The sequence below is a fragment of the Sinohyriopsis cumingii genome, chromosome 11 (genome assembly GCF_028554795.1).
Source record: "Sinohyriopsis cumingii isolate HCF-2022 chromosome 11, ASM2855479v2, whole genome shotgun sequence".
In the NCBI taxonomy this organism is placed as follows: Eukaryota; Metazoa; Mollusca; class Bivalvia; order Unionida; family Unionidae; genus Sinohyriopsis; species Sinohyriopsis cumingii.
In genome coordinates, this window is record NC_142971.1 from 48,990,706 (window position 1) to 49,008,494 (window position 17,789).

At 34.8% G+C, this 17,789-nt stretch overlaps 2 protein-coding genes across 2 annotated transcripts in view; one reads left to right on the forward strand and one right to left on the reverse strand.

Annotated features, from left to right (window-relative positions):
- Positions 1–17,789, reverse strand: part of LOC149788414 (stabilin-2-like) — a 495,609-nt gene that overhangs the window by 223,172 nt on the left and 254,648 nt on the right. The gene's annotated exons all lie outside the window — the stretch shown is intronic.
- LOC149788415 (sex peptide receptor-like) overlaps positions 15,131–17,789 on the forward strand; it is a 131,522-nt gene continuing 128,863 nt past the window's right edge. The window contains exon 1 of the mRNA XM_089974376.1: positions 15,131–15,355. The gene's annotated coding sequence lies outside the window, so the exon portion shown is untranslated. The remainder of the gene's footprint in view (positions 15,356–17,789) is intronic.

Genomic DNA, 17,789 nt, shown 5'->3' on the forward strand with positions numbered 1-17,789 from the left:
AAATACTGATGAAAAACAATGCCTCAAGTATAGGTATGTAAATACTAGTGATATGAACAATATCCCCATTAAGGCAAGTAAATATGGATGACAAAATAAACAAAGTCCCCACTATGGGTATGTAAATAACTGTTGATAAAATAATGTCCCCTTATAATGGGTATGTAAATACTGATCATAAAATAAACAATATCCCCATTATGGATATGTAAATACTCATGACATAAATAATGTCCCCATTATGGGTATGCAAATACTCATGACATAAACAATGTCCCCATTATGGGTATGTAAATACTCATGATACAGAAACAATGTCCCAATTATGGATATGTAAATACCGATCAAATAAATGATATACCCAATATGTGTATGTAAATACTGATGATACAAAAACAATGTCATAATACCCAATACGGGTATGTAAATACTGATGATACAAAAACAATGTCATATACCCAATACAGGTATGTAAATATTTTTGATACAAAAACAATATCCCATTACATGGATGGAAATAATAATAATAATAACAATAATGCTTTATTTATAAAGGGTGACTCATTAGTCAAGGACTATTCTCCCTTGAGGCCCTCTAAGGAAAATATAACAATGCACATTCTATGAAGATACTGATAATATAATAAACAATGTCCCCCCCCATTACATGTATGTAAATACTGATCACATAATTAACCATGTCCCCACTATGTGCATGTAAATAATGATCATATAATAAACAATGTCCCCCATTATGTGTACTATGAAAATACTGATCACATAATTAACCATGTCCCCATTATGTGCATGTAAATAATGATCATATAATAAATGATGTCCCCCATTATGTGTATGTAAATACTGATAACATAATAAACAAGGTTCCTGTTATGTGTTTGTAAATACTGATCATATAATAAACAATGTCCCCATTATGTGCATGTAAATAATGATCATATAATAAACAATGTCCCAATTATGTGCATGTAAATACTGATCAAATAATAAATGACGTCCCCCATTACATGTATGTAAATACTGATCATATAAAAACAATGTCCCCATTATGTGTATGTAAATACTATTAATATAATAAACAAGGTTCCTATTATGTGTATGTAAATACTGATCATATAATAAACAATGTCCCCATTATGTGTATGTAAATACTATTAATATAATAAACAAGGTTCCTATTATGTGTATGTAAATACTGATCATATAATAAACAATGTCCCCATTGTGTGCATGTAAATACTAAAAGAAAAGCTCCTTTTGTTAATTTTCAGGGCTCTCCACTCTGTAGGTATACTGTCTCTTCAAATGTAGTCATGGTGAATAAAACATGTATGATTGGATTTTGAGATTAATTAAGAACCCATTAACATAAGTGGAAAGAGATACAAAACATGCTTAGTATTAAGTTCCAAGAAAGAGGATCATGGTGTTAAAGTCATTTCCCTTCTATATGGCATTCTTGGATTATGAAACACTCACTCAATATGGGACATTTTTCATAAGTTTTAATACAAAAAGAGATGTGTGTGCATAAGGAATGTTTGGGTGTTATGTTGAATATGGTATAAAACTGTACATAACATCAACCCAGATCTGCTGTTGCATTAAACACTGTACAGACATGGCAGGATCTACACTGCTTGCTTGTAATATTATAACAAACAGCATGGACACTTAGGCGATTGAGTATTCAGTAGTTAAAAATACAAGTCTATGCTATTTCCAGCTGAATATGTATTTTGACCAGAGCTCTTCAATATTTTTAAAACTGATTGGGATATTTGTTCTGTCTGAGGCTGGACTATTATCACCCTCTGCCTCACTCCACCACTTATTTATGTTACCTTGGAAAGTTAAGCTAATTTATTATCACCTTTTGCCCCACTCCCCCCACTTTTTTATGTTACCTTGGAAAGTTAACACCAACTTATTTCCATATTTTTTCTTGAATTGAAGATCTGAAGTTATTATACAGTTATGGAATCACCAATATGCTTAAAATCTGAAACTATCCTTTTCTTTATTTTCTTTAAATGCAGTAATGGAAAATGCTGTCAGCTTCATCTCACTAATATGTACATGGTGCAGATAACATGACATGGGAAGAGAACCATTTGCATCGTAGGGTTGAGTAGTTTTGCTCTTAGTAATTAAAACAAAAACATAATAAACATACATTTGTACTGGGATTACTTCACTTTTTTCTTTCCTTTGCCTTTCTTTAAATGACTTGACTGCTTGTTGAGAATCCTCTTTACCCATGAAGTCAAAAAGAACTAGTTCCCAGATAATGGAGTTCATAATGGTTACGTTACATTGTTTACAGAATCATCACAGACATTTTCACACCTGCTTTAATGAACATCTTACCCACAAAATGAGGTCAACACCACAGAATGGGTTTCAGACAAAACAATTATTATGTTTGAACACAAGTTTCTTATGGATTGCAGAAACTCTCAGTGTCTGATTTGGGCATTTTAATAGTTGGATAAAAATGCCAAACAATCATGTGCAGTATATACGAGGCCTAATTGAGAAAAGTATACAGAAATGTGCATGGTACAATCTCATTTTCCAATTATTTATTTACAAGCCACAACATGTCCTCTAATAAGACTATCATGAATGGTAAAATGTATACCACCATATCATGGTATTTGTCAAAACCAGTTTTATTCCCCTCAAGTCTTGTTGTCCTTGATCTCTGACCCCTAAATCAATATGTGCCTGTCTTTTCTAAAATGCAGCCACTCTACAAAGTTTGGTCATGATTTGTGACATAAGACTTGAGTTATTTTGCAGACACCATTTTCCTTCTTACATTTCTCACACCTTGCAAGCTATGGACAAAGTTTAGTAGAAATGTAATAAATAACTCAAGTAGTTTTACAGAAATTGCTTTATCTGTTTTCAGTAGTCTTTATGCCCTTGACCTCTTGGACCAAAAAATGTCTTCCTTGTCTGAAATGCAAGTCAGTAACAAAATTTAGTAAAGAAAATGACAAAACTCAAGATATCATGCACAAACCACTTATTTCTTAGAACCATTCAGACATTTGCCATTTGAACCCAAAATCAAAAGATAGTTTTCTTATATCAAATGCTAGCCATTTTTAAAGTTTCGTCAATGTGTCTTAGATGCAAATTATAATGCAGAAAGAGTTTTCATTCTTTTAATGCCTATGACATTGACAATGTTCTTTTGAGTCTACAATCAACAGACTTCTTTCTTGCCTAAAATGCAAGCTACCTGCAAATTCTAGTAATGGCAGATGGTGGAAAACATTAGTAATTGTGCAGAAATAATATAAGGATAAGACAGACAATTGTACAGAGATCATAAAATAATGCACATAGTTTGTCTTCATGACATGCACATAACAACTGGTTTAAAACAGGTTCTAGCAACCAGAAAAACTATAATGAATGAAGCTGAAAAAAGGCTGCCAATGCTGATAGAAATATAGGCTGAAAATGCTGGTAAAACTGTCTGCTTATAAAACTGCAGGCTGCCAATGCTAATAAAACATATATTTTCAGGTCATTTTACTAGCCTTCTGAACATGTCATAATAGACTGATGATGGAGACCACTAATGACATAAGTTGATGCAATTGTGAACTAATTCTCAGAAGATGCAAAAATAATGCAACAAATAAATGTCCCAGTCTACTTCATATATGTATGATATCCAACAGCTTTTAAAAACCAGTCTACTTCATATATGTATAATATCCAACAGCTTTTAAAAACCAGTCTACTTCATATATGTATGATATCCAACAGCTTTTAAAAACCAGTCTACTTCATATATGTATGATATCCAACAGCTTTTAAAAAAACAACTACAACTCTCAGTCAACTTAAACATTGTCTTCCTCATGGGATATACATCAATTGTATGTCCTGCTAATCCATGAATTATCAGTTATTTATTTTCATTCCAGAAACATTGAAATACTTTCATCAGTGAGGAAAGTAAATTGAGACACAGTCTTTCCAATGAACTAGCAGTAACTACAATAGACTCAAAACATCTTACCGCTATACATATTTTTTTTTATATAAAGCCAAATTCAGCTTCATTCATCATTTCCAATAATTTGCAATGTTAAACAAGAGTCGCTTACTGACTGAAAAGAATTTTCAAGAATCTAAGGTAAGACTGTTTCTTCATTTTAACTGCCGAGTGTTTAAACAATCTCCGATATTCTTGAGCAACAAAAAACTATTTTCAAGATAATCAGTCTGATGACCCATACTGGATATGAGCTCTCTACCATTTTCATTTTCAATCAACTAAACATATGGCAATATCAACATCCATTCAAAAGGAATTGTGATGTTCAATATGGCTATTATAAGTGGTAATAATGATGCAGTGCAAGGAGAACCTGGTCTTTCAAGACAGGTGGTCTTTCATAGCAGTAGTCTCACAAGAAAGGTTTCACTTTAATGATTATTGAACCTAGTTGATTATCATTATGGAAGTATGAATTAATTTATATCTGTCTATACTTGAACTATTTTTTGTTTACAGGTTAGCAAAACAACACAGAACATACACAGTTAACAGCTGATATAAATGTATGACATCTACTTAAATCTGTTATATACTTTAGACAGTCAACATATTTGAGCATAACATCAAAAGAAAACATGCTTGTTCCAAGTAAAGAATAGATTTATTTCACTTCATGACTTTGCCACTCACCAAAGTATTTAGCTTTCATTCACTCTGTCTAGTAGATCCACTCTTGCTGTTTCAACTTAAAATTATGTTTTCTGGAGTATAAAGTGTAATCTACAACCATATTTGTAACGATGCCTCTTATCATGTTAATAACCTTGTATCATTAGATATAGCATCATCTGCCTCTTCTTTTATGAATATAGTTTACACTTTGGGAACTAATATTCACCAGAAATATTTACTTAACCTTATCAGACTACTTTATCAGTTTTGATGGAGCAAGAGTAATGAGAACAGTAGTACATTATGTGCCTACATTGTGTTCAACTGTTCTCAACTTTACTGCATGGACTTAACATGAGCATGACCTTTTATGTTCCAGGATCTATTGGTTCATTTATTACTCTAAGTGCAGGCCATCGATAAAGTTTCCCTAGAACAAACATTATTTTAAAATCCAGTTTTATTTGAAAAGCAATAACTTTAACCTCTGCATGCCAAAATCATAAGGCCATACTCCCAAGTGCTATTGCTCCACAAACACGGGGTCAAGGTACAAGTATGCAGTCATATTATGCAAAACACCAAGATCTTCTTTCAGACAGTGACCTTGACCATTTACCTTTTCATTCCAAAACTGACTGGCTTCTTCCTTACTCCAAGTGCAGATTTTCCACTCTCTGGTAACTGTAAATGGTGGACAAATTGCATTACCATGAAGAAATGAAACTGATAACAGTGAGAAAGACAGATGAAAAACATCATACTCTGCGCTAACTGGTGGTCATATAAAAATGGACAGAGCAAATAATATGGTTCGCCATCACAAATCCATCATGGTGATTTTTGTATGTGTCCCCCAGTGAGTCATCCAGGTGTCATAATACAAACTGTGTCACATATCTGATGGCTCATCAACCCCTTCCCTACTCCTGAGAAGCCCAGGGTTGAGAGCCAAGAAGTGATACCTCTCTGTTAGAAGAAATTGGCTATCTAAGACACCACAAACTGAACATGACAAATGTTTAGCAAAACACTGGACCAGAAACTGTCAAAAAAATGGGTACATTTAATATAGCTGGGGACAAGGAAAATGTTTTGCACTGTGGTATTTCTGATCATAATTCAATATGTACCATGGTATATCCCAATTATATCAAGGACCTTTAATTCAATGATTAAGCTTACACTAATTAGCTGATGATGTGAAAGACATCATGCTAACCCTAAAGAGCCTATTAATAAAAATAGGAAGTATTGATACTGAAGCCTACAATTTACTAGCTACACTACTGATATAATAGGCATGAAAACTTTTGAGTGGGATGCCAACATCTGAGTGAGATTTTTATCAGAACGGGCTAATAAACATTAACACACTTAACAAACAAGAAAATATTAAGTCAACTTGAGAAATTATGTAAAGTTCAGAGAGAAAAAACAACTGCACTCAAGAAAATTGAAGGAACCTAATTTTTAAAATTATTTTGAAATAAATAATGAAAATCAAAGTCCTAGCAAGATTACCTGGGAATTTCTCTACATTCCTTATTGATGGACACTATAGAAGTACCAATACTGTGAAAAAGTACCAAGGTACATACCACCAGAAATAAGTACTGCATTAAACCAGTACACTAGTAATACCATGTACCTCTAATACTTAATGTTTGTGCCTTATACCTGAACCAAAATACACTTGGGTTCAGTGTTTCTGCATAAAGCAATACCCAAGAATGGTTTAATTATGTCTTGCTTCAAAATACTGAGTTCAGTTCATCCTGTGCTGAACAAGCAAAGTGCTTGCAGTGAGAAAAATGATAACCTTAAGCTCAATGGCCATGGATTGCACCACAGCCAGAGTACTTTCAGACTCGAGTTAGTAATGTCACAACACAACAAGTTTTGTAAGGAAACTGTCCACTTAAAACAATAATTACTGTCAATAATGCAATATAACTTTGTTCTTATTTTTCAATAATTACTCTAAGAGTTGTTTAGCAACCTGTTTTTTGTTCTCACATCCAAAATGAAGTATATGCTTTAATTACTAATGACAGTCTAATCCCCTAGTGCACTATTACATTGTATGTGATATCATTGCTTACTAGTAACCTGTTGTACTCGTGTCAACAGCTCCAAAGGCAAATACTCGAGCAGCGGTCACAACTTCAAACCACCATGAGGGCCACATGGGGGCATTTTCGATGGCTCAAGGGTCACACCACCTTTTTTATTTCTCATGACACCTTGTGACGCCAATCAAGGATACGGCTTAACAGGCTGCATACAATTTGTGGGCCATATATTTGAGACCTCTGTGCTAAATGGTACATAAACTTAACTCCAATGAGACAAAGTAATGCGATGAACCAATGCATCAACCATAATTTTTTTCCCTCTGATGTGTTACAAGAATAATTAAACTGGTCAGTGAATGAGGGAAGACTATATCATCCAAGTAAATGGAAGGGAACACTCTTCCCATCTGGCAGCTTCTTCATTCACTAAGGTAACTCGTGTATTAAAAATAACTAACTGGAAACCAGTCCTAACACTAACCTCTTCATGCTGAGAACACTAACTTAATGCTCAGTGCCAAGCAAGGAAGCTGTTAGTGCCATTTTCATATGTCTTTGGTATGACTCAGCTAGGGTTTGAACCTGCGACCTCCCACATCTGAGGTGGATGCTCTAACCACTTAGGCCATCAAAGCAGTCACAGTTTGAACAGAGGAATTTGTTTTGAAGAGAAGAATTCTGGCTTACAGGGGCCATGACATCTCTGAATTGTGTGGAATTGTTGAAATCCAAACCTTTAAATGTCTTAGTAGTACAAACAACATCCAATGTAAAGATAAAGATGTGAAGTTGATCAACAAGGGCCTTAACTCTGTTCAAAATAGAGCACATGAGACACACAGGTGCATGAAACAATGTTCGTACCAAATTCCATTTGAATACGATGAATGGTTATTGTCCTAAGATGATTACAAGCAACATCCCATATAAATATGTGCAGCTGTTTTACAAGGGCCATAACTCTGTCTGAACTGGTGCAGATGAGACATAGCCCAAAACAACACACAGCTAGAGACCATTTTCTTTGAACATTTTATCAAAATATGTTTAATGGTTCATAAAATATGCCTAATTTAATCAGTAATGCAAATTTCCATGACCAGGACATGCTTGATAAGGAGAATACCACTCTAAACACACGTAGGCCACATTTAAGTGTACGAGACAATTCTCACACCAAATTACAAAAAAATATGTTGAACGGAGTTTCATCTGTGCCAGTTACAAGCTACATCCTATAGGAAAATGTAAGGTTGATTGTCAAAGGCTATAATTCCATCCAAAAATGTAGTTGCTGACACAAAACCAATGAAAGATACATCTAGGTTTATGAGACAGCATACACAGACTAAATTGCAACAGAATATGCTGAACACTTGCTGGTTATAATGACCTAGTACTGGGGTTATGAAATGGTTATAATGACCTACTGCTGGGGTTATGTAATGGTTATAATGACCTACTGTTGGGGTTATGTAATGGTTATAATGACCTACTGCTGGGGTTATGTAATGATTATAATGGCCTAGTGCTGGGGTTATGAAATGGTTATAATGACCTAGTGCTGGGGTTATGTAATGGTTATAATGACCTACTGTTGGGGTTATGTAATGGTTATAATGACCTACTGCTGGGGTTATGTAATGGTTATAATGACCTACTGCTGGGGTTATGTAATGGTTATAATGACCTACTGCTGGGGTTATGAAATGTTTATAATGACCTACTGCTGGGGCTATGTAATGGTTATAATGACCTACTGCTGGGGTTATGAAATGTTTATAATGACCTACTGCTGGGGTTATGAAATGGTTATAATGACCTTGTGAAGGGGCAAATTTCTGGCGATCTATGAAGTACACAATAAATTGGGCCAGAGAACAATTAATTAGATTTATGGGGACAGGCGCGTATCAAATCGCCATACTGCCATGATCGGTAATATCTTTTCGAGGGGAGAATTTTATTTTTAATTAATCATTCATTTATTTAACCAGCATAAGACTGGTGGAGACAAAAGCTAACTTCGATTCCGTAGTCTAAATGTCAGGATTGAAAGACTGCAGAACTCTGTTACTCAAACTTTGGCACCTCTAGAAAAAGGTGGCAAATATATTTAATCCTAATTGGTTACACTAAAAAAGGGGCGTGTTTCCCACACTAAACACTAAATTTCCTAGTTTTAATATCGCCACATCGAAAATTTTAATCAGTCTAAGGACTGTTGTCGAGGAAAACCGACGAACAAATTTGGTGATAGACGTGAGGAACGCTGAAAGCTCAAAGGTATCTGTGACAATTCCATGTAATTTGTTGATGTCATATATAATGCTTTGCTGAATTTATTTACTTACATCTGCATGAGTCGTTTTGCTACATTCGTATATCAATCTGCTTTATGAAGTATAACTGTGTTGAGTTTATGCATAGGAAGTCGTACATTAATCTTTAGATAAGTTTGACGATTTGTTTGAATTTGTCATCTTGTTTGCATAAGAATTAGGTTCTAAGAATGTCATGCTTTACATTAGTTAATTTGTGTTACACGAATCCATGTAAAGGGTATAATGACCTACTGTTGGTGCTATGTAATGGGTATAATGACCTACTGTTGGTGCTATGTAATGGGTATACTGACCTACTGTTGGTGCTGTGTAATGGATATAATGACCTACTGTTGGTGCTATGTAATGGGTATAATGACCTACTGTTGGTGCTATGTAGTGGTATAATGACCTACTGTTGGTGATATGTAATGGGTATAATGACCTACTGTTGGTGCTGTGTAATGGATATAATGACCTACTGTTGGTGCTATGTAATGGGTATAATGACCTACTGTTGGTGCTATGTAATGGATATAATGACCTACTGTTGGTGCTATGTAATGGGTATAATGACCTACTGTTGGTGCTGTGTAATGGATATAATGACCTACTGTTGGTGCTGTGTAATGGATATAATGACCTACTGTTGGTGCTGTGTAATGGACATAATGACCTACTGTTGGTGCTGTGTAATGGATATAATGACCTACTGTTGGTGCTATGTAATGGGTATATGACCTACTGTTGGTGCTATGTAATGGATATAATGACCTACTGTTGGTGCTATGTAATGGGTATAATGACCTACTGTTGGTGCTGTGTAATGGATATAATGACCTACTGTTGGTGCTGTGTAATGGATATAATGACCTACTGTTGGTGCTGTGTAATGGATATAATGACCTACTGTTGGTGCTGTGTAATGGATATAATGACCTACTGTTGGTGCTATGTAATGGGTATAATGACCTACTGTTGGTGCTATGTAGTGGGTATACTGACCTACTGTTGGTGCTATGTAATGGATATAATGACCTACTGTTGGTGCTATGTAATGGATATAATGACCTTCTACTGGTGCAATGTAATGGGTATACTGACCTCCTGTTGGTGCTATGTAATGGGTACTGTTGGTGCTATGTAATGGATATAATGACCTACTGTTGGGGTTATGTAATGGTTATAATGACCTACTGTTGGGGTTATATTATGGTTATAGTAATAATAATAATAATATTGAGGACTTTGTATAGTGCCTAATCGTTAGAAGCTCTAAGTGCTTTACAACATTAGACAACACCTATAAGATAAAAACAGATAATAATATGATTACAAAAACAAACACCATGAAATTAGAAAACATTATTAAAAAAATATTTTTTTAAAAACAATTAAAACAAAAAGGTTGAGAATATTTAAGGTAGGAAACATTATTAAGTCTTTAAGTTTGTTCTTGCAGTTGAAATAACTGAGTTTTGATAGCCCTCTTGAATGTGATCACTTTGTCTTTGTGTCTAACTTCAGTGGGCAATTAATTCCACGTTGCTGGGCCCTGGTATGCAAAAAAACGCTGTCCAAATGACTTTGTTTTCATAGTGGGAATAATGATTATATGATTGTCATAAGAGGATTGTAAGTATCTTGCTGGTGTGTACACATGGGTAAGGTCGGATTGGTATGTTGGACTAGAATCCGACAGTGAAACATAGTGCAGATAACAAATTTTGTGTTTGATTCTGGATCGAATGGATAGCCAGTGTAGGGTACAGAGCAGTGGAGAGGTGTGATCTGATCGTGGTACTTTAAGTATGATCCGAGCAGCTGTGTTTTGAACTTTTTGAAGTTTCTGGAGCAAATATTGAGATGAACCAGACAGAATTGAGTTACAATAGTCCAGTCTTGAAAGTACTAATGAACACACAAGTGTTTTAGTGGCATCAACTGAAAGATATTTGCGAATTGAGCTGATGCATCTCACCTCAAGATATGCAGACTTGCATATGTTCATGACAATGTTGGTGTAATGTGAGAGTACTGTCCAGAGTAACACCTAGGTTTCATACTGTTTGTGTGAATTTAATGTTGGTGTTGCTGATATTTATTGTTTGAGGTAAAGGATGTGAATGAGAAAGTCTTTGTGTTGTGATCAGAATGGCCTCAGTTTTATCATCATTCATCTGCAGCTTGTTACATGTCATCCATGATTTCACATCAGAAATGCACCTCTCTACACCTTGGATGGTAGCATCAACTTCAGTTGGATGGCAGGATTTGTATATTTGGGTGTCATCAGCATACAATTGGTGAGACACTGGATGATGATCTATGACACTTGAGAGCGACTGAGTGTACAGAATGAAGAGAACAGGTCCAAGAACAGACTCCTGTGGAACACCACAACATAGATCAACTGGGCTGGAGTGTATTCCATTTGCAGATACAATTGTGTCCTGTTGACCAAGTAGGACTTGAACCACAGTAAGGCTGTATCATGAATGCCAAATACATGCTGGAGATAGTGAAGTAATATATCATGGTCTATTGTGTCAAATGCTGCAGACAAATCAAGGAGGGTGAGGACTGTAATCTTTCCGCTATCCAACGCAGAGAGAATGTCATTAACTACTTTTAGAAGAATAGTTTCAGTACTGTGGCAAGGGCGATATGCAGATTGTACATTGCCAAAATGACTGTTTGAATTTAGATGAGATACAAGCTGGGATAGAACAACCTTTTCTAAGATTTTTTATATGAATGGGATATTAGAAACTGGGCAGTAGTTCTTTAAATCGTTATGGTCTAGTGTTGGTTTCTTCAGCAGAGGCTTTACAATGGCAGTTTTGAAAAATGATGGGAATTCCCCGGATGAGAGAGAGAGGTATTAATAACATCAGTTAGTGAAGGCAATACTGGATTTAAGCACTCAGGCAGCAGTGATGTTGGAATTGGATCAAGTTCACATGACTTTGGTGCACTCTTCATCACGATTGTATGTATGAAATCCATACAGACAGGTTCAGATGCTGCTAATGGCTGCCGCTCAAATTCTGTATCCCAACTGTATGGTGATGACGAGTCAATTGAAATTGTGGTGACCTACTATTGGTGCTATGTAATGGTTATAATGACCTACTGTAGGGGTTATGTAATGGTTATATAATGACCTACTACTGTGGTTATGTAATGGTTATAATGACCTACTATTGGGGTTATGTATTGGTTATAATGACCTACTGTAGGTGTTATGTAATGGTTATAATGACCTACTATTGGTGCTATGTAATGGTTATAATGACCTACTGTAGGGGTTATGTAATGGTTATATAATGACCTACTATTGGGGTTATGTAATGGTTATAATGACTTACTGTAGGGGTTATATAATGGTTATATAATGACCTACTACTGTGGTTATGTAATGGTTATAATGACCTACTATTGGGGTTATGTATTGGTTATAATGACCTACTGTAGGTGTTATGTAATGGTTATAATGACCTACTATTGGTGCTATGTAATGGTTATAATGACCTACTGTAGGGGTTATGTAATGGTTATATAATGACCTACTACAGTGGTTATGTAATGGTTATAATGACCTACTATTGGGGTTATGTATTGGTTACAATGACCTACTGTAGGGGTTATGTAATGGTTATAATGACCTACTATTGCAGTTATGTAATGGTTATGATGACCTACTGTTGGGGTTATGTAATGCATATAAAGACCTACTGTTGAGCCTATGTACAGTAATACCTTGTGGATTCGCATTTCTGGATTTGCGAATTTACGGATTCATGAAATTTTCATTGGTACCCTCTACGTACATGTTTTCTTTATTTTATTGAACTGTACCTTTGTTATATGACTTCTGTGACATATGAAGTTTAACTAGTTTACCTTCCTGACAATGACAAAGAAAACGTCAGTCATTAAGTTTACAGTCCCATTCGTTACTTGGTTTTACCTTACTGTGAGTGCAAAAGAAAACGGCAGCCAATGAATTAGTATAGGGGTAATATTAGTATACATGTACCGTACTGTGAATGCGCTAGTGTGGCAAATACCCATTAGGCGATACTGTACTCTATTTTTACGTCAACCATTTATTTCTCTTTTTAAGGGTAATGTATTAAGCTAACTTTTAAATAAAATTAAAGTGCTTTGGGAGCATGATTTGGGTCATATTTAGGGTTTAAACCCTAGAAATAAGCATTTATTAGCATTTTTAGTGATTCGTACCAAACATTTGCGATTCCTCCTGATCCATGACTGGTTCTGGAACCTAGCCTCACGAATGTTCGAGGTATCACTGTAATGGTTATAATGACCTACTGTAAGGGTTATGTAATGGTTATAATGACCTACTGTTTGGGTTATGTAATGGTTATAATGACCTACTGCTGGGGTTATGTAATGGTTATAATGACCTAGTGCTGGGGTTATGTAATGGTTATAATGACCTACTGCTGGGGCTATGTAATGGTTATAATGACCTACTGCTGGGGTTATGTAATGGTTAGAATGACCTACTGTTGGGGTTATGTAATGGTTATAATGACCTACTATTGTGGTTATGTAATGGTTATAATGACCTACTGTTGGGGTTATGTAATGGTTATAATGACCTACTGTTGGGGTTATGTAATGGTTATAATGAGCTACTGCTGGGGCTATGTAATGGTTATAATGACCTACTGCTGGGGTTATGTAATGGTTATAATGACCTACTGTTGGGGTTATGTAATGGTTATAATGACCTACTATTGCAGTTATGTAATGGTTATAATGACCTACTGTTGGGGTTATGTAATGGTTATAATGACCTACTGTTGGGGTTATGTAATGGTTATACTGACCTACTGTTGGGGTTATGTAATGGTTATAATGACCTATTGTAGGGGTTATGTAATGGTTATAATGACTTACTGTTGGGGTTATGTAATGGTTATAATGACCTACTATTGCAGTTATGTAATGGTTATAATGATCTACTGTAGGGGTTATGTAATGGTTATAATGACCTCCTATTGGGGTTATGTAATGGTTATAATGACTTACTGCTGGGGTTATGTAATGGTTATAATGACCTTCTGTTGGTGTTATGTAATGGTTATAATGACCTACTGTTGGGGTTATGTAATGGTTATAATGACTTACTGTTGGGGTTATGTAATGGTTATAATGACCTACTGTTGGGGTTATGTAATGGTTATAATGACATATTGTAGGGGCTGTGTAATGGTTATAATGATCTACTTGGGGTTATCTAAAAGTGATTGAAAAAAAAGGCAACAACTTCATTAAAACTGGACATGAATTGATGAGACATTTAAAAATCTACCAAGACAATTCACTCAACAAACAGCGTCCTGTTATGTGTAAGGGTTGCACAGTTAATGTTGATTACAAAAATTCTGTATGAACAGATGGACAGAAGAAATGATGGACAATTCAAAAAGCTGATTACAGTAAGACTCCTGCATCTCAATAGTGGATTCTAACAAAATCGTAAAATAGGATATGTAGACTCTAAGAAAATCGTAAAATAGGATATGTGGACTTAAAACAAAATCATAAAATAGGATATGTTCATTACATTGTTTTTATCTTAATTGCTAAATGTATTATCAAGATAGCTTTTCAGTTACAATACACCTGTTTTAGTTGATACAAGAAGCATCTTTTGAAAGATTTATTAATTGAAACATGGTATTATATCTAAGAGTTCTCTTGATTGTTGGAATGACCCATTATCACATTCAGCATGTAATTACTCAACAGTTGTAAAAGTAAATTGATATAAAAATTGATTTTTGAAAGCAATTTGAACGGTTAGTAACTTTATACCAGCTTTCTGCCAATGCAATATAAATGACAGGCAGATAGCAGAATTTAGAAAACCTGTCTTATCACCCTTATCAGCAAATAAACACCCTAAAGCCTAAATATAACCCCATCAATAAAAGAAGAGCAAATTGAATGATTGGAAGGCAATGATGCATTTATTTTCAAGTGGCAAACTCCTCCACCAAAAGGCTCTAAAATATCATCATCATCACCAGCAGCAGCAGCATCAGCAACAGCCAGCAGCCAGCTATTAGTGGATATATATAGATGCTATTCATCCAGCAAGGAAAGGCCATTAAACAGCAGTAGCACCTAAAGCCATCTCAGAAAAATGTTCAAACTCTCACAGATGAGCTATCAACCATATCCAGATGAACATGGTAAGTCCTCCCTCTGTAATATCTTTTACAATTTATACACTGACTGCTGGTGGGGAATTTTTTCTATGAGATTTTTTCAGCATATATATTTTTCAGTTTTGGTAATCATAAGTAAAGATAAGTAAAGATCACAGTTAAGTTTACTCCTATCGGACATAAATATCACAGTGATAGACTACTCTGAATTTTTCTTTTGCAATACAAGGAAATGCCTTTAATGAAGTACAATAGCCATAAAGAAAAAAAGCATACAGGTTTTTCTTTGCTTCACAGTTCAAAAGACTTTGTCAGCATCAATTTGATGATGAAATTCAAACTGATTTTGGCTACATGAGTGGGATACTGAAGTTTCTGGGAAGCATTAAAAAGATTGTAAATGAGACAAATGTTAAAACTGGCAAAATAACAGAACTTTTCAGACAAGTTTTAAATGCAAAATCAGGAGATTTGCTCTATGTGGAAGAATGGCTCATAACCCTGACTCCATTAAATCTAAGATACAGGAAGCCTTCACTTTCACAGATTTGCTATTTTTGGGTTTTAAGACTAAAATTATTTGTTTTGATGGTGGCCATGATCGAGATTTTACTGGAAACTGTTCTTGTAAAAATAAGGTATCCAAGTGTACCTGATATTGCTCACCAATGAGAGGCATAGTGCAACCATTTCACTATTGCTCACCAATGAGAGGCATAGTGCAACCATTTCACTAAACATGCTTTTATCCCAGGTAAACTGTCACCAAAACTTCATATACTGATTTTAGCTACTTAACTCCCGATACAAATTCTTTCTACTTTCTAATGATAGAGTCATAATTAAAATAGTCTCTTTCTTATAATCTATGTCATCCAAGATCTTGATGATATAAACTCATTTACCAAGCTAAATATAAACTGTGTGAGAATTTCAACCTTTAAATCTATTGAGGTAACAAGCTCAGCCAATCAGATGTAATGCCTTAATTTCACTCATAATCATAGTCAACCTAGATCTTGATGACATAGGTCTACTTCAACAGATTGATAAAAATCATAAAAAATTCATCTGCTAGAGTGGTAAAAAAATATTTCCACATTAGATGCAAAATGAATATGCATAGGTCTTGTTCTACATGTTGACAATACAAGCCTTTGATCAAGTTTAATTATAACTGTGTTGGAAATACAATCTCTCCAGCAGAAAGAATTACAGACAGTCATATGCATGATCACTTCATTAATATGCGTAGTCTTTCTCATAATAAAACAAATTATATATCTTGATGACATAAGTTTATTAACAAGGCCGATCAAAATATGATCAGTAAGTCACAAAAAGTGTTCACAAGCTTAGTGAATCAGATGCAAAACTACCCTTTCAATATGCATGGAACTTTCTTGCTCTTAAGTGTACTCATCCACGATTTAAAATTTTTTTATGAAAAGTAATAACCGTCTTAGAACTGCAATCACCTGTGTCAATCCTGCACGTTGTAGAACTGGTTTAAGATCACGGATCAAAGTCAGATCGAAAGTATGGCTTCAAAAGTGGCAACAAACTCGGCCAACTAGACCGCATTTAATGAAGACTTATTCCACTGTCTGAAGGATATTTTGACAGAAATTTTGTGTATACATGTATTTATATTCAATGTCTGTGTAGTTGTGATTATGCGAGAGTGGGCACATATTTTTTAGGTGATGATATCTGACAATGCTAAGTCTACCAACTGTTTTTTAATATTTTAAATGTATTAAATGCTTCAAAGAAAACATTAAAAAATTTCTTGTATTCAAATTTAAATTTCCAGAACTAGATGTCACCTTTTTATGGGTTATATGCACACTGACCCTCAATAAGACAATACAACATATTTTATGAGTCTCAAAATCGCACAGCACACTGTCTAGGAATGTGGCAGGTGTGCACTTGATGATAAAAGCATATATTTAAAATGAGATGAGAATCAGATTGAGAGGAGCACAATCAAACAGATACAAATTTCCCTCATCAGTATGCATGAATCTCACTCATTATTGAATTCATCTATTTGTCACAGAGAATTGCATCTAGGATTTAGTAAATGTGGGTACCGAACGTTCGAAAGATGAAATATGGCTGACAGGGCAATTTTGAAAAAAGGAGTACCAATGAACAATTCTGTAAAAAGGGGGACCAATGATCTGGTCATTGTTGGGGCCTCTCAGTAGGGCACTAAATTAAGTGAAAACAGAACAACAGTGAGTGCTATAATGTATCTCTTTTTTAACCAGTGTTAAAATATAAAATTTAAAAAAATCAATATTCTCTTATTTTTTATAATGTTTTAAAGTTTATTTCTTTGTATTTTTTTTTACACCTGCCAGTAAAAAATTGTAACCAGGCTCCATTTCCATCATACAGTCAATTATCCATCCTTAAGTTTTGAGACAGCACCAAATGTCTGAACTCT